This window comes from Megalobrama amblycephala, linkage group LG11, assembly GCF_018812025.1.
Source record: "Megalobrama amblycephala isolate DHTTF-2021 linkage group LG11, ASM1881202v1, whole genome shotgun sequence".
In the NCBI taxonomy this organism is placed as follows: Eukaryota; Metazoa; Chordata; class Actinopteri; order Cypriniformes; family Xenocyprididae; genus Megalobrama; species Megalobrama amblycephala.
The window spans coordinates 7729515-7748419 of record NC_063054.1 but is presented as its reverse complement, the minus strand read 5'-3'; the positions used below and the strand labels follow the sequence as shown (position 1 = coordinate 7748419).

The following is an 18905-nucleotide window of genomic DNA, read 5'->3' as shown; positions in this document are numbered from 1 at the left end:
GGGGCTAAATTCGGCTGGCATCCAGGCTAAATTTTCTCCTTGAACTCACTGGTTTCCCATCTGAATTCCTACTTTTGATCATTTATAACTGTAGAGAATTCTAGAGAAGTGCACTAAATTTCTTGGTTTGAAATTTAACTATCAATTGCAAGCATCCAGCAATCCTCTAAGGTTTGTCTGTGAGTGAGGTACAGAGATCCGTAAGGGGGTCAGGTCTCCGACCAGTGATGAGATGGGAATTGAGGATTATTGGAGGATAATGTGGAGAGATTGAGCAGCTGAAGAAGTGTGACTCTGCCTGTGGCTGCTTTACTTCATTTGCTCCCATAGACACACAAACCCTCACTGGGATCCTTCAGAGAGGAAACTCGCATACCCAGCTTCCCAGTGTGGCTCATTACAGGAGACCAAGATCACTGTCAATCACTATAGACTCTCAGCACTGGGTTATTCTCAGGAAACGCTGCCATGCATGCTGTGTGTGCCCCCATGACTTCATTATAATTCACATGATACTGAACTTCATCAATTAAAATAAGAAGATTAATAAATAGGATTTTTTAAACAAAATATCAGCTAATTTGCATGTCCCTATTATTTGTTGTTTTATTGAAATTAAAACATACATTCACTGTCTATGCAATTACAGCATGATCATGAATGTGATGCTTTTAAACAACAGTTCAGTAAATAGAAGTTAATATTGAATAACATACATTTTAGACACAACATTAGGCCTACTCTTTTAGGCCTTGGCCACAGCATAACCACTTGCAACAACGAACAACACACAGTAGTGAGTAAATGATTCAATGACTCATTTATAAAAACAGTGGCTGCACAAACTCTATTGGGGTACTTATTTTAAATAAGTAATTACTTTGCGATGGCTAAAAAAGTATTGTAGCACACAGAATCTTTGTAATTGTTTTTGAAATTGCTGTTTATTATTTTGCACCGCAGTTCTAGGGTTAAGGCAGGAAGTTAATGAGCCCGGAAGAGAGGCGGAGAGAGAGTTAGTTAGTCTGATGCGGGTGTGTTGCAGTTGTTCTGCGTTCCGATTAAAACAGATCAGAACGAAGCCTCCCTTGTCTGTCGTTCCTCAGATACTACAGTATGTTCATAATATGAATGTGCGTGGTATGAATGTAATCTGGACTTACTACATTCACCATGTTGCCCTTATAACGTGACCTACCAGCGTCAGTTGCGCCGCGTCACTGACATTCATAAATCCTCTCCCAAAGAAGTAGGTCATCTGGCTACTTTTTGCCTACTCTTTTAAAGGGTTAGTTCACCAATAAATTACATTTCTGTCATTAAGTATTCACCCTCATGTCGTTCCAAACCCGTAAGACCTTCGTTCATCTTTGGAAAACAAATTAAGATATTTTTGATGAAATCCAAGAGTTTTTTTTTTAATCCTCAATAGAAAGCAACAAAATTTCCACATTCAAGGTCCAGAAAAGTAGTAAAAACATTGTTAACCCTTAAATGCATACCTCGGGTCTTTAGTGACCCGGGACATCATTCACTACCCTCCTCCTCATTCATTTTTTAAAGTTAGACATCAGCCTTTTTGGTATTCCTCAATCAATTCATTATAAAGAATATAACAAGAAAAATATCATAAAATTATAAAAGAATGCCTGTTTTTGTATTCATTTTTTGTAAAAATTGTATAGGGTCGCAAACGACCCGAGGTGTGTATAAGTGTACATATATTTTTTCTGCACAACAATAATTGAATCTTAGATGACGGAATAAGTGCAATTCACCTTTATTCCACAAGGTGGCAATGTCTGATACACAATGCTGAAGTGACGACTCATTTAGACAGAAAACGAAAGACTAAGAAAAACATGAAATGGCTCAGCGATTTACTGCAGAGCAAGTACTGAACGCAATCAAATATGACTGTAACTGTTGCTGGATGAATCTGGTGAAGAATGGGCTCATATTCATGACCTCAAACATAAAAATAGCCCATTATTTGCTGAATTTACTGGGAAATGAGCTCTGACGAGGACAGAGATGATGGCATAAAACATCTACTCAAACGGAGCCCTTTCAAGCTCCAAAAGGTAACAAAATATGCTTTATTTTATTCTTCTGTAATTGTTACTCTAATATCAGAGGAGTTTTATATTATCACGACAGGTAGAGATCCTTCCGTGTTAGATATAGATCCGGGTCGATAAAGACCTGAATATGTAAGAATGATTGGCGAAACAGTCATGCATTTAAGGGTTAAAATAGTCCGTGTGACTACAGTTCAACTTTAATATTATGAAGCGACATGAAATTTTTGTGCACAAAAACAAAACAAAAATAACGACCAGCACGACGCATGCGTGTGATCGTGACACAGGAGCTGGCCAATACTGTGCTGCGTTCGGACGTAAACACAGAAGCGCTGAACTGCGTTCACTACGTCAACTGTGTATGACAGGGGTCATCAACTATATTTGTCCAAGGGCCAGAATTTTTCACTGCAGACTCTGTAAGGGCCAGATACTCGTAATATAAAATAAAATTCGAATTGTATCCTAATACTGTATGTTATTATTTGATATACTAATTCTAATTCCAAATTTATGTTATTTTTTACATATTACCTGTACTGCAGCAAGCCACCAGGGGGCGATAGCGATATTTTAGGCTTCATATTTGTGAGGCTTTCAAGCTGTCCATCACTGTCACGCAATTGTGCGCAAATCCCAGGCAAGGAAAATTTTGACATTTGTGAAAAAATGAGCACGTGAAACAATAAAAGATGTTCAATGAGAGAACGCGTTTATCGTCATTCTTGACTGAAGGCAGGCTATGGCACAAGCTACTTTTCAGAAGGCTTTTTGTTTCGTTAGATTAAAAATAAAAAACGGTTCTCATTCCCCTTGAATAAGGCCGGCGACACACTGGCTGCGTGAGCGACTCAGCTGCGTGGCGTGTCCGTTTTTATTTCGGCTCCCATATTTAACAGGTTGGAGTTTGCACACTGAGACACGCGTCTCAGGCGCGCTCGAGCCACGCAGAAAACGCGTGCATGCTAGAAATAGAACCGACGCGTGTTCCAGCAACGGGAGTGTTCTCTGGCTAGAGCGCAGAACAGCGGAGTTTGTGCATGTCTGAGCTTGTGTTTTGTTGCTTTGACATTGTGGAAAATAGAATAATAGACAAAATGTATTAGCATTTTTACCCGTTATTATCAATCTAAATTAATCTCGTTTTAATTTAACTTAATTTCGTTTTTCTTTGTTTAAATTTCTGTGTCAATTTGTTAGTCAGAAAATTATTAGACTACCTTAAAAGTATTGCTTAATTTAACAGACCTGTGTGTGTGCGTTTTATATCACTAGTGCAGTGTCCGTTCTCGGAGCATAAGCCCTGCCCGCGTGAGGTGCGCCGCTTCCCGCTCGCGCTGCTCTAACTGTAGTTTACTAAAAGTTTATTAATTCTGAATGTGTCGCGTCTCGCGTGTCCATCTATATTGCACCAAATGCGACACTGCACTCCCCTGTGAAGTCGATTGGATGAACGGTTCTCGAAATAATAAAAATGCAAACGGATATACAGACACAGATTCCTGCCTTTATTAGAGAGAAAAATATGTTCAGCCCCTCTCTCCGAAGCTTCGAATAGTCGATGTTCATCAAAAAATGGTATTCGGACCAGCCCTAAACTTTTTCCTCTTACAAGGCTATTCCTGAATTCAGTATTATTCTGGGGGCCGGATGGAAATCTCTGGCGGGCCGGATTTGGCCCGCGGGCCGCCAGTTGACGTTGCATGGTGTATGAGATTGACATGGGAGAGACAAATTTGTCGAATAAAGTCGTTATTTTTGTTTTTTTTTGCACACAAAAAGTATTCTCGTTGCTTCATAACATTTAGGTTGAACCACTGTAGTCATGTGAACTATTTTAACACTGTTTTTACTACTTTTCTAGACCTTGAATATGGTAATTTCGTTGCTTTCTATTGAGGATAAAAACCTCTTGGATTCCATCAAAAATATCTTAATTTGTGTTCCCGAAGATGAACGAAGGTCTTGGAACGACATGAGGGTGAGTAATTAATGACATAAATTTCATTTTTGGGTGAACTAACCCTTTAAGAAATACTGTGAATTTGGACTTACTTCTTTTGTCACATACTGTTTTTCGCCTACTGTATAGTAGGGAAGTATGTGATTTCGTATGCAGCCAATAAATTCTTTTGTTCCGAAATGAATCAAGGAGACTTTAACAATTAAGGTGAATGAATGATTCAATGACTCACTCATAAAGACAGTCCCTTGTTGCTAGGGCTGTAACGATATGCGATATGAAACCGAAATCGCGATACGCAGGTCCACGAACCTGTATCGCGATGTGAGAAGGCAGAATCGCGACACACCCCTTCCAACTCCCAGAGTTATCCTTCCTGTCCAGATCCAATGCTACCACATTTTTAAATTACTATAAGTATTAGGGGTGTAACGATTTATCGTAGATGGTGTGTCTCAATCAGCTCTCTAGTTCAGTAAGTGTTTCGGGCACACATTGAATCTTGCAAGCAGGTTTAAACGTTTCTCATGTCAGTCTCTTGCATGGTCGCGTGAGAAAAGTCGTGGCTTTCTTTCACCGCAGTGCACAGCACCAGCTGTGCTCACAGAAAAGCAAAAGACGCTTGCGATGCTTTGCTTTAAGAAGTTCTGTGGGGCCGTTCACATATTGCGTCTTTTCCGCGTGCAAGTCAGTTATTATTTTCAAATGTAGCCGCGCGGCAGGCGCGCTCATAATGGGATCAACGCGGTCGCGACGCGCATGCAATTCTCAACTTCTCAGAATGCCGCAAGCGCACCGCAGGTCGTGTGACAAGAATCAACCGATCAGCTATGGCCTTTCCGTAACAAAACATCAAAAGCTCAGCCGAACAGCTGATCATAGCTGCACATGGTGTTTTTTATATCTTATCTCCATCAATATATCTCGTCGTAAAACTAATGCAAGGGCTAGAAATCATTTATCCTTTGCAGAAACATCCTGATCCTCTTGGAGAGCTCAGTTCATGGTTGCATAGCAACGACCGACGCCACGGGAGCGCAAGCGCTTTGGAAAGGAGAAGCGGTGCGGCCGCGCCTTCCACGCGTTTTTAGACGCGATATGTGAACGGCCCCTATTCATAATTCTAAGTTCATGTTAAATGTAACATTTTTTTTCAGTGACAGACAGCCCTATTCAACTGTTAATTTGAATACAGAAGGTTTTTATTAAAATTTTATATTTATTTATTTTATTGAAATGTGATCTTGTATGTACAACAAGGAAAATTATTGAAATTTGTTCATGTTTTTTTTAATAAATCTTGTTTGAATTTCAGTTTCATTTTGTTCAAAATATCGTGATACGTATCGTATCGTGAACTCCGTATCGAGATACGTATCGTATCGTGACCTGAGCGTATCGTTACACCCCTACTTGTTGCCATTTACTGGATTATCACTGTAACCTGCATTTATTTATTAATAGCCATGTTGGTGGTTCCTTGGAAACTTTAGTTTCTGCTCTAGTAAACCTGTGCTGCCTTACGAGGCAGCTTTCCTATTTTCTGCTTCACTGAACGATAATGTAAAAGCCACCATTTCATTTCATTTCGATATTTACCTATAGTCAACATAAAGTTTCATATGTTTCAGTCCTATATCACATTTTCAGTGCTTTACTGTAAGGCATTCTGTCATTTCATTTTTTTAGGATCAGTTCAAGAATGTATTTTTATATTCAAAAGGACTTTGAATTTACTTTGGTGCATATGTTTGTTTTATGTATTTCCTTTCCTGTCAGTCCATTGATGTAAGGCCCTGTAAGGCTCCTCCAGGCTTAAATCTAAAGCCCCAGTATACAGTACAGTGGAGGATACTGTTGTTTTTCAGTCTTTCTTTCCTTTCTACAATATTTTCAGTGGTGGAGACTGTTTGTTAGAATTGAAATGTAGCCATAATTAAAGTCCTAACTGTTTTTTTCTATATATTTATTTGATGCAGATGTTCTCCAGTGTACAACATCAGATCTTTCTCTCTTTAAAACTCAGTTGGACACAAAATCAAATTCGTGCTATTGTGGAAAAAGTGCCTTGTCCCTATATGACTTGACATGTCAAAAAAAATCACTGCAGCACATTTTGTTTAGGTTCTCTTCTTCTTGCTGTAGCTGCATCCTTTTGTTTCTTGGGAGTTTAAGCCAATCGAAGCCAGTCAGATACACATAGGATCCTGTCATGATGAGCAGCAGGGAGGATCTTTTGACAGTTAGGATGCTGAAACTTGCCTTGCACATGAATACAGAACAGTGCTATACACAAAATGACCATGTTTCTTTGATAGATGTGCTGCACCCAAGGTCGGTCACATGGAGTCAATCAATCAATCAATCAATCAATCAATCAATCAATCAATCAATCAATCAATCAATCAATCAATCAATCAATCAATCAACCAATCAACCAACCAGTTTACTAACCCCAAACATTTGAATGGTAAAGTATTTATTTGTTATGAAAATAATTTCATTAAATTTAAATTTGTATAAACTAAAGTTGCAAAATAGAAGCATTTTCATTTTCATTAGGTTTGCACTGCATTTACTAACAATGAAAGATGTGTTCAGCATTGGATGTCATAAATTGCATGCAAATGGCTTGTCATATCAATAATTTCCACTCCAGTATTCTCAACATATGCTCCTATTTTCACTTTTAAAATAATGAGGACAAAATTCATGAAGCCATAATTTACAAAAGACTGTCATTTAAAATGCATAAGAACTAACAGCTTGGAAAGGTGCAGATGGCTTTTATATCCATTGCTTTAATTGATATGAGCATGATTCTCCTCTTAAATTTTATGATGTCATTTAAACCAAACTGTAGGCAGGAGCATGACATGAGCAGCGTTATGAAAATGAGGTCTCTTAAGCCAGAGCACAGTGGACAAAACAACAGCAAAAAGTTAATTTTTTTCTTCAGCATTTAAAATTCTTTGTACAAAACTTTTTTCAGTGTTGGAACTGGAAGGCTAATCTATGAATAAGAAACTGACTATGGACATTTGAAACTCAGATAGAAAACGTACAATATTCTCAATGCAATGCAATTTCCAGTTTCTTTTGTAAGTTCATAAAGACTAAAAACAAATGCTTGAGTCACCCACCAGTGATCCTCTGAGGCCAAACTTGTCCAAAGAGATCGATAACTTAAAGCTTAGAGAAGCTTAAAACATCCTCAGGCGATGGCACAACACAAGCTGTATTGTTGTTTCTCTCACAAACCAAAAGAGCTTTGATACAATGCTCTGGAATCAATACACAAGCCACATTTATCTTGCTGCTGTATAGTTATGTAGAAAGTACTTGGACTGCTATCAGACAACCTTGAAGAACCATTTCGGATGAAGAAATTGATTTAAAGCCCAAACTATGAAGCTGCAACCTAAAAAAACATGAATTTATTCATCTCAGTTTCTGTTTTGATGAATGTTTTATTATTTTAATATGAAGTTTTATCTTAATGCTACAAGCCTTCTGTTTTTTATGAGATTTTAATATCAGTGAAGGATTAAAGTCATATTAAATGTCTCATTTCATTTATCATGCAAGCACTGAAATCATTGTGGAAAATATGTGAAGTCTCCACAAGATCTTAAAGTTGCTGTATGTCATTTTTGACTATTAAAGTATAAAAATACCACAATATATTTGCAGATATTTAGGAAACATGCTAAGTTCACATACTCGTTTCTCTGAAAAACAATGCTACAGCCAGTCATTTTACTTTGAAATGTGCATTCTGTGTCGGAATGTCTGTTTTTGTTTTGGTCTGTGTGATTTTGACCACTGCCAATTTACTTAATAATATTTCGACACCAATTGGTGGAAAAAAGCATATCAGCAAATAAACTGGGTCAGAGATTACAGATTCTACCCCACCTAAAAAGCCTCGGCATCCATCTAAATATCTTCATGAACTGAAGCGTATTAAAACGTGAATAAATCAACTTTCAGTGTGTAAGTCTCCTCGCCTTCCATTGTCAATTGCTTTCATTCCTGTTGCATGTCCTCAATCTGGCAAGCCTCAAGTCTGAAGAGGATGGGATGGGGTGGGGTTGGGGAAACAACTCTCTCCAATATTATAAATTTGGACTGCAGTACCCATTTCAACCTTTAGCTATCAATATTACATACTGCACTTTTAAAGGGACAGTTCACCCAAAAATGAAAATTATCCTATGATTGATTTACTCATCCTAAAGCCATCCTAAGTGTATATGACTATCTTCTTTCAGACAAACACAATTGGAGATATATTTAAAAATATCCTGGCTCTTTTCCAAGCTTTATAATGGCAGTGAACAGGGGGCCTGTTTTGAAGCCCCCCAAAAATGCATCCATCCATCATAAATATAATCCATACGGCTCCAGGGGGTTAATAAGGGCCTTCTGAAGTGAAGCAATGGGGTTTTGTAAGGAAAATATCTATATTTAAAACTTTATTAAGTATAATTACTAGCTTCCAGCAGACAGCTGTACCATTATAAAGCGTGGTAGAGCCAGGATATTTTTAAATATATCTCTAATTGTGTTCGTCTGAAAGAAGATAGATAGATATATACACTTAGGATGGCTTGAGGGTGAGTAAATCATGGGATAATTTTCATTTTTGGGTGAACTATCACCTTTAAGTTAGTGTTTTCCATCAATAACTTTGACTGCAAGGCCAGGCATTAAGTCATTTTAATATAATCATGGATGATATGTTTTCCACTTTTTTCATTTAAATCAAATAATATAATGAACTAATGATCTGTCTTAATAAATTCCTAGTAAATTGCCGTTAAACAAATCTCTTCGCTGGACATGGCAATGAATCTAAAACAAAAGCAGCAGAGCCACGTTAAAACAACAAAAACAACAACAACAAACGCGTGTAAAAATGCATAAAACCAGTGATAATTCAATAGAAAAACACTATATTGCCAGTCTTCTAAAAATCATGAAGTAAGGCTTGCTAAACTGTGCCTAAAAACCTGTAGTATTGCTTCCTGTATAATCAAACCGATCTCACTGCAATTCTTACGTATTTTACGAGGTGGCTAATTCGTTCGAATTCATACGACCTCACTCGTATGAATTAGTATGTTTTTTGCTAAATTCTACGTACCTGTATTTTACGAGTTTGCCAAATTTGTATGAATTCATACGAATGACCTACTCCTAACCCCACCCCTAAACCTACCCATCACTGGGGTTTAGACAAATTGGTATAAATTCGTACGAAATGAGGTTGTATGAACTTGTACGAATTAGCCACCTCGTAAAGAAAATTCGAACTTGGTCTTGAGATAGTGTTGGTATAACTGTCAAAGCTGACAGCTGACTGCACTGTGAATGTTCATATTGGATCCTAAATATTTCTGCATGAATCTGTTTGTGGATGATATAGTTAATCATCTCCAACAAAAGATGACAGGCATATAGAATTTTCACATCAGTTTATAATTTTAGTTAATTATACAGAAAGATAATAAACATCATTGCCTTTTCATGCAGAAAATGAATAGGCAACAGATTTATATTCATGATGAAAACATTGGTTTACGGCAAATAAAACTGTGAGTCAGTCAGCCAGGAACTCTCACTGTAGAGAGGAACTGGGATATTTCTTCTGTCTCTCTTAAATAATTTATTTCAACAGCAGTGCATCTCAGCTGTTGTACTTGACTGATAAAATGGAATTACAATGTGGTTTTTCCTCCACGCACAGCGTCTCACTATCACTTTGCAGCCAAATAAAATGACAGTTGCAAAAAATCAATCCAAGCATTGGTTTCATTTTAATGAGTCGGCATGCAATTAAATATCCACAAATAACCTCTGCAAAGAGATGGATGAGGCTTGAGTTTCAGCTGCTTGTTTTTATTCATTACTCATTTTATTATTAGATGGTGAAGTGTGTAATTTCTGTGCCACCAAACAGAACTGTGTGTGAAAATAATGTTTTCAAACAAGTTTGACTCCATCTGTCTTTCAGTGTTCAGACAAGTGAATAGTCCTTCCCTAAACTCATGTTTGAATCAAAACAAAAGAAAAGAAAAGAAAATACAAGACAAAACAAAACAACAAAATCAAAACACAAGACAAAACAAAACAAAACAAGACAAAACAAAACCCAAAACAAAAGAAAATCAAAACAAAAACAAAAAACAGTTTAGTTTCACTAGTGACACTGAAATCACACATTTAATGTTTTAAAGTCTACATTAAATCAAAATGAACAATTCTTATTTTAATGGAATATTAGGAATAATAGGAATCATATAGATATATTTCTCAATATGGAAGACAATACAATCACAATTTCCTTTTCATCCCGACTTTAACATTTGCTTCAATATGCCAACTGTTACAAGCAAGAGATGAAAGGAACAGGAAATGTGTCCTAATTTTTTTTTTTTTATCAGTTGAAGTGATATGTAAATATCATCCTTCCTACAATATATACTAACAGCACAGTCTAAATAACTGCTCTAAATTTCATTGAATCAAATTTCTAATACATGTTGTTGATCTGAGAAGACATCAGTCTGGATGTTGCAGAAATTATACTAAGTAAAGAATATTAAGAAGTGTATCCAGTTAAACCTATGTAAGATGGTTATCTAAATGAACCATATGGCAATTTTGGGAAAAGTGTGTGTGTGTGTGTGTGTGTGTGAGAGAGATTTCATTGTGACTTTTATTCTTGTTTTGACAGAGGGTATTGCAGTGTGAGTGTTAATAATTAACTTCCAACTGTTTGGGTCTTGGGAGACAAAGAAAGAGAGAAATAATTTGATGTCTGAAAAACACTAATTAAAGAAAGGAGCCGGTTTGAGTTTTCAGGCCACCAGTCTGCCCTGGCAATCTGAATTCACAGCTCAGCCAGGGCTAATAGTGCCAGCGCCGCGTCAGGGGAAAAGCAGGCATGAAACGACAAAGCAAACGCTAATGAATCGCACATCCCTCTCTAGCATGAGGGAGACCATTCACGCACTTTCCATTTCACACCAAATACAAGAGAGGATCCTTCATCAGACCTGAAGCCCGCAGTGACTCATTCCACAGCCCTTTTGTGATGCACTCTGTAGTTACAAACTCATACACGACTGCGCTGCTCTACTTACAGTCTCTTCAGCCATTGGATTCCAGCAGCGATCAAGTCAGAATTCAGCTGGACCGCAGAAAAGAACTGGGCTGAAATGAAAATCTGATTTCTGCTAGTGTTTCGCACCATTATTATTCACTGTTTCCAAAACAGCATCTTGATGTTTTTAACTTGATATAGTAAAGTTGCTTGGTAGCTCACCTGGTACAGCACTGCACTTGAGACCATGTTGCAAACCATGTTGTAACATTCGTCTCTCGACCGCAACCAAGTCATAAACAACCCTGAAGTTCATCATTCTTCAACCCGGAAGAATCTGTTGCAAGTTCACCACCATCAAACTACTGAACCACCAAGACTTTCTCCTGGGACTGCATTTCTTGTTAGTAAGGTTAGCACTTGTTAGCAAGGTGCTTTGAATTAAGAAACTGAGGGTTGTTTAGGTGGTTAACTGACTCTTACGTTTCCATATCTTTATTCTGGCTTTGTACACACTGCAGCTAAATTCGCATTCTACAACTGAATTAACTCCCGAAAAATACAGGTAGCAACAATCGCATTTACAGAAATTGTATGCAGTGTGTACGGAACCAAACTGAACAACTAGTTGTTAATGACGTTTTTTAACATTCATTGGAGATGTGTCTCTCTTCTGTATGCGCGGTGAATCACAGGGAAAGCATGAGTCTTGACTCATTCGTGTTGCCAGATCTTGCTAGAAAAATCAGCAAACAAAAACAAGTCCATAATAAACTGAAATAAATCCAAATGCTTTATGCTGAAAATAAAAAAACTAAATATTGTGACTCGTGTCTGCTCACTTTAATAACTCCATAAAGCCGATCGGTTTATGAGCCGAGCTTAAACAACAAGCCCAAAACGCTTATAATTAGTGATTATGGCAACACAGAAAGAGTGTGCTCTGGGGGAAACACGCTGTACAAGCATTAAAAAAACATGACAACTCCGTCGACTGTGTTTAGTTAAATTGATGGAAATAATGAGTGTTTTGTCACTGTAATATTACTTTGGTCAGAATAATGTAACCAAACTCCCAAGATGGCAGAACATCACTATGGTTCCCATTCAGTCAGTCTGATGTAATGGGGTCTCGCCTGGGAGCCCAGTCGCATCCAAGTGGTACAAAACTAGCCAATCGAGATTGGCCAGTGAGATTTACATGCCGAGCAAAACCTACCCGGCACATACGGGTATAATAGGACTGGCATATTCACTTCATTCATACTTTTGCTTCGGAGCCGAGCGGTTGTACAGCGATCGCTCTTTCCAATTCACATCTATTGAGAGTAAATTTCTGAGCAAATGACAGCAATTTTAGTTGCTATCAGAAGAACACTCCGAAAACAGCAATTTTAATTTTGGCAGTATGGAGGTACATTAGTGCCAAAATCTGTTCAAAGTTTTTCCTCTTTCACTACCCTCGTCTGTGGGGCGGTCAGGGGGTTCCTCAGGTGGACTGTGCAATTGCAGTGCATTTATGCCCGCAAAGTGCTGCCACCTGGAGGAATCATCTGTGATCTGTTAAGCCTCATGGTGCTGCTGGACAGACCGCCTCCTTCTTGCATGCAGTGGCCATCCTGCTGGTCAAAGCAACGCACAAGGGTATTTCTGAGCCGGGGTTGATGCAGGACCCGCGCATGCTGACTGACCTTGCCCTCTGGGTGAGAAAAGTCACGGCACGGGCCCTTGGCCAGACGATGTCCACCGTCATGGTCCAGGAACGCCACCTCTGGCTAAACCTTGCAGAGATGCGAGATGTCAACAAAGTGTGCTTTCATGATGCTCCCATCTCACAAGGTGGCATTTTGGCCTGGCTGAAAAACTGGGAATTGAGTCCCGAAGCAATCTTCCTTGTGGTAGGAACAGCAGCTTCGACCATTCTCTGAGTAAGACTTTGTCCCTTCCATCCCCTAGGGTATGGAGGACTTCTCTTGGGCTTACTTCAGGCACTGGGTAGGTTACGAAGTTTGTGAGCGTCTGTTGTTGTAAGGCACGCCGCGGGTTGCCAGCATCTGCGTCTCCAACACTCGTAGCACAGTTCAGTCGCCCCATTACGTCAGTATCGATGTAACGTGACTAACTGAATGGGAATGTCTAGGTTACTATTGTAACCCTGAAGGAGGGAACGGAGATGTTATGTCCCCTTGCCATAGCCCCGAACCACCGCTGAATGGCCGGGTTCCCTGTCTCGGCTTCTCAGCAAAATATGAATGAAGTGAGTATTATTATACAGTCTTATTATACCTGTATGTGCCAGGTAGGTGTGGCTCGGTATGAAAATCTCACTGGCCAATCTCGATTGGCTCGTTTTGTACAACTTGGATGTGATTTCCAGGCGAGACCCCATTACTTCAGGGAATGAGGGTTACAATAATACCCTAGATGTTTCCAAGCTGTCAATCATCAAAGTTTCAAGAGTGAGTTGTGTTCCATACACACATGTATTGATAAGTTAGGGGATTCACTCCCACATTTAAATGTGGTTGTCCCTCCTGAAACTTACAGTGTGTACATGGCCTCTGTTTTGGTTATTCTATTAACTGATCCAAATATTTATTAATTAGTTAATTAAAGAGTTTTGTTTTGTGCTAATTTACTACATTCATTTGCTATCAAAAATATCCTACTTTCCTACTTTGTGAAGTCTTGATTACAAGCTTGTTGCATTCAGGTGCTTTTGTTGGAAAGAACAGGAATCATGGAGTACAGGAATGGAGTACTAATTTATAGGGAAAATCTTATAGCCAAAATGATATTTAGCATCCCATTCATTGACAACCATATAATTATTAACCACGATATCTAGATAGCTTGCTAATAAATTTGGGATTTTCTGTCAAATACATATGTTTGCTGTGTATAAAACATAAAATGGGTCGCTTCGACGACCCAAGTTCGAGTCCCGGCTCGTGGTCCAATCCTGTCCCCCTCTCTCTCTCCCACTTCACTTCCTGTCTAATCACTGTCCTATCATAATAAAAAATAAATCTTAAAAAAAAAATGTTTATTCATGTATGTATGTAAATATGCTCTACCTTAGCAACAAGTCAAGGTGATGAAGTTGTTGTGGACAAAGCTAATAAAGAATACCAGTCACAGCAGCAATCGCTCTCTTCTCTGCCATGTTTAAAGTTTATAGCCTGCCCAACTCGGGAACTTGGGTATCAAAATTATCTCCAAGCTTCCTATTGGTAAATATGACTTGAGAGGGTGTTCATGTCCAATTTTTAACTAGGAAACTCCTATTTATGATAATTCCGATAGCACATGAAGGCAGCATTAGTGTAGGTGGTATGTTATTTTCAAACATGATTGAGCATTAATCTTTTAGAACCACTTACTGGACATTTCATTTCCGAACTGCCATGATACGTACTGTACAACAACCAACGTAATAAAATTTTGCCAGAATCGAGTTCATCTATTTCAGATAAAACCGAACACACATTTAACGTCACTCACTGGAAATTTCACTTAAAAGTGATGTGAAACGTGCAAGAAGCAACGTAATGTCATTTTTCTCAATGTCGCCACAGGCAGGTTTTCCAAATGTGCCTGGATTGTCTTAAAATGAAACTAAAGTGAGATGCTACATAATAATCTGAGGCATCTGTCTGTACGTGTACTTCATCCGGGGGATTTTCTCAGTAAATACTAATTAATTTGACGCGTTAATCCGCATATCAATATATTTTCTGAAATGATTAAGTAACTCAGCATATCATGTAATTAATTCTATTACATTTATATTCGATTAACAGGCCTGGAATATTATGAAATACATCAACAGATAAAAAATAAGAGAGGGGGGGTTGTTAGTTGGGCTTTTTTAGCTCCACATTTTTAAGGATCTGGTGTATTTTTGGCTCATTTCTGACCCTGGTATTATCACACTTTATTATCAGTGCAATCTGCAACTGGATTTGATTAGTTGATAATGAGGATTGTCACACGTTGTCACTCAGTTTTGAACTAAGATTGAAAATATGTTTCCTCAGTACTCATCAACATTTTCTTCACATTGGAGCACAAAGCAATAAGCAGCTCCCTGATGAAAATATAAATCACTAGAGGCAGTGGGAGGAGATGTCTGAAAGAACTGAGTGATTCAGTCATGCTTTATGGGGCTTCCTCCCACTGGGGCCATTTTTAATTCACTCATAGTTTAATTAAAAGGATATTTCCCCTTCCTTGGCCCATCCGGATCAAGAACTACAGTTAGACAGATCATCGAAACCGCCTCCAGGTTGTTAAAAATGAATTAGTTCAATGTTTTGCTAATACTACCAATGGGAAGTTAGATATTATCCCAGACCTGTTATTGGTCTTTAGTGTCTGTGATTTATTCTAAACATTAGGTGGCGTACAACACTTTTTCTTTAAAAAGCTCTGATTTCATGATGCACACACAGGTTCATTATAACAAATCTGGTTCATAATTGATGACATGTGGGACTGCAGTAGTACTTCATCTGTCTTCTTTTATAGGACCCAGAAATAGTGCCAACACTTCCTATTAAACACAGCAGTTATGTTCCTGACAGACTTGTGATATACTTACAACTCCAAAAGTCCTTAAGCTCTTAAACAGAGAGGAAAATGAGTCTTTTTAAACTTTTACAGAACTCATGAAATGAGATGGTCATGTCACTTGGTCATGTAAATGGCTTCAACATGAATGTACATCATTCAATGCTTTTTAAACAGTTGTAGGTGTTTCCAGGCATTTGTTGGCCACTTTTGTTTCATTGTCCAGTCCAAAACATTAAAATAAAATAAAATAAAATAAAATAAAATAAAAGTAACGTAAAATAAAATAATACAACATTGCAGTTTGGAAAATGGATAAAATAAAATATATATAAAAATCCAATAAAAGTAAGTTTTGTTAAAGGTGCCATCAAATTGAAAATTGAATTTACCTCAGCATAGTTGAATAACAAGAGTTCAGTACATGGAAATGACATACAGTGAGTCTCAAACACCATTGTTTCCTCCTTCTTATATAAATCTCATTTGTTTAAAAGACCTCCGGAAAACAGGCGAATCTCAACATAACACCGACTGTTACGTAACAGTCGGGGTGTACGCCCCCAATATTTGCATATGCCAGCCCGTGTTCAAGGCATTAGACAAGGGCAGCCAGTATTAACGTCTGGATCTGTGCACAGCTGAATCATCAGACTAGGTAAGCAAGCAAGGACAATAGCCAAAAATGGCAGATGGAGCAATAATAACTGACATGATCCATGATAACATGATATTTTTAGTGATATTTGTAAATTGTTCTAAATGTTTCATTAGCATGTTGCTAATGTACTGTTAAATGTGGTTAAAGTTACCATCGTTTCTTACTGTATTCACGGAGACAAGACTGTCATTATTTTCATTTTTTAAACACTTGCAGTCTGTATAATGCATAAACACAACTTCATTCTTTATAAATCTCTCCAACAGTGTGTAATGTTAGCTTTAGCCACAGAGCACTATCAAACTCATTCAGAATCAAATGTAAACATCCAAATAAATACCATACTTACGCGATTAGACGTGTTGCATGACGAACACTTTGTAAAGATCCATTTTGAGGGTTATATTAACTGTGTGAACTTTGTTTATGCACTGCTCTAAGGCAAGCGCGAGCTCCGTGGGTGGGGAGCGTGAGCATTTAAAGGGGCCGCAGCCTACATCGGCTCATATTTAATGATACCCCAAAATAGGCAATTAATTAATTAAAAACAATCTATGGGGTATTTTGAGCTGAAACTTCACAGACACATTCAGGGGACACCTTAGACTTATATTACATCTTTTAAAAAGACGTTCTACGGCACCTTTAAGGATTTCACATGGACACAATTTATATTTGCCTAATTTCAACAAATATGAATCAATCCAGATTAAAGAGGATCTATTATGTTTTTTTTTAAATATTTTCAACTTTCAAGAGCTGGTGGGGCATATGAACTTATAACATGGTAACAAGGGGGCGGGACTGTGATGAGAGACTGACAGGAGAGACATGGCACACAGAAACAAACAAAAAGCATAAAGCACATGGCAAACAAACAAACAAACAAACATGTCAGAAGCTGTGTGCTTAAACACATGGATGGATGACAAGCACATGGCAAAATAGCAGACAGTAACCGACATAATAGCCTTATAAAAATAATATTATGCTTGTATTGTAACTTTGTGGTATAATGGAAATTATATGAACCCTTAAATGCACAGTGACACTTTCTTCTAAAATATAATACACACTTGACACACACTGACCACTTTTCTGCATGGCGAATCTCCTAATCTACTACCAAACCAGTTGTTCTACCAAGAAAATCCTGACCCTGTACAGCTACTGGAGAACAAAGAAAGCCTGTTTGAATAATCCATAGAGAGATCACAAATGATTGAACAATTAGTACAGTATAATGAACTCTAAGTTGTGCTGAAACACTGAGAAAAGTGGGACAGCACAGCACTTTCTCATCCTCAAGTGAAGAAGATAACACAAAGCGGAGGGGGACACTCTGTAGTGAGATACACTATTTCTTATTGACCTTCATGCATTGTGTCTCTAATTATGCTGGATCTGAGGATTTTCTTCTGATCAATGTGGGACGACTGAATCTTTAATCTTCTGAGTAAAGTATAACTCTCTGTGAAACTGAAGACTGCACTGCAATTAGAGCCCTAATCAATGACCAGTCAATAGACCAGTGTTTATTCAGTTAGAAACAGAAGAAAGTCACTGTGCATTTAGTTCATGCTAAGGGCTCTTATAATTTCCATTTATAATTGCCAATTAAAAAAAAAGAAAAAAAAAAAGTTCACCCAAAGATTAAAATTCACCCTAATTTCTTTCTTAGCCAGTATAAATTTCTTTTTTCTTTGAAACGCAAAGCAGAAACTGAGAATATTTTTCAATATTTTTTAATAAATACAATGAACACAAAAGCAACATAAAAGTACTGCTTTTTGTGATAACACTGCTTTGCATGATAATTCCTTTATTTTTGATCATATTGTATAGCATATTTTATATCATTTTTTTTTTTTAAATACACGGTGCCTACATTTAAGCTAATTTAACAAATGATAGAAGTAAAAATGAAACATTTAGAAGTAATTCAAGTGTAATTGACCAGTCTCTGTTGTACTGTTTTCACTGTAACGGCACTGGATCTTGTGCCGGAGATGGCTCGTGTTCAGCGGGGAAACTGCTAACTTCAGACCGCCGCCCTGTGTTTCACTTATAGCCAAAAAATGCGGTGACTTGCTCCATAACCTGTTCATAAATAATCAGTGTACAATTCTGAGAACATATTTTAGCATCCTAAGTATTTATATTCTGTAACTTTTTGAATAAAATTATACAATTTTATGCAAGATATCAGGCTTTTCATTACGCGAAAAGACCCTGTATGTTGCTTTGCATAAAATGTAACAATATACAGAATAACAAATTTTTACATAATTTAAAATTTGGGTAACACAAAAATCTACCCAAACACAAAAGGCACAAACACATTAAAAAGCACCATAAAGTTTCTGTGCACTATATTCCAAGTGTTCTGAAGCCATTCCATAGTTTAATTTGAGGTACAGATGAATATTTTAGTTGTTAAATTAAAGTTCACGTAAAGGCCTCCCTCCGCTGCGGCTGTCAGTCACTCTCCATTCAGCATTCAGACTGCGTGTC

The 18905-nt window shown here is 37.7% G+C and overlaps 1 long non-coding RNA gene across 1 annotated transcript in view; it reads right to left on the bottom strand.

Annotated features, from left to right (window-relative positions):
* The window catches only part of LOC125279049, a 49637-nt gene extending 30977 nt beyond the window's left edge, over positions 1-18660 (bottom strand). The window contains exon 1 of the long non-coding RNA XR_007187303.1: positions 18349-18660. This is a non-coding gene — a long non-coding RNA (uncharacterized LOC125279049). The remainder of the gene's footprint in view (positions 1-18348) is intronic.
* Between the last annotated feature and the right edge of the window lie 245 nt (positions 18661-18905).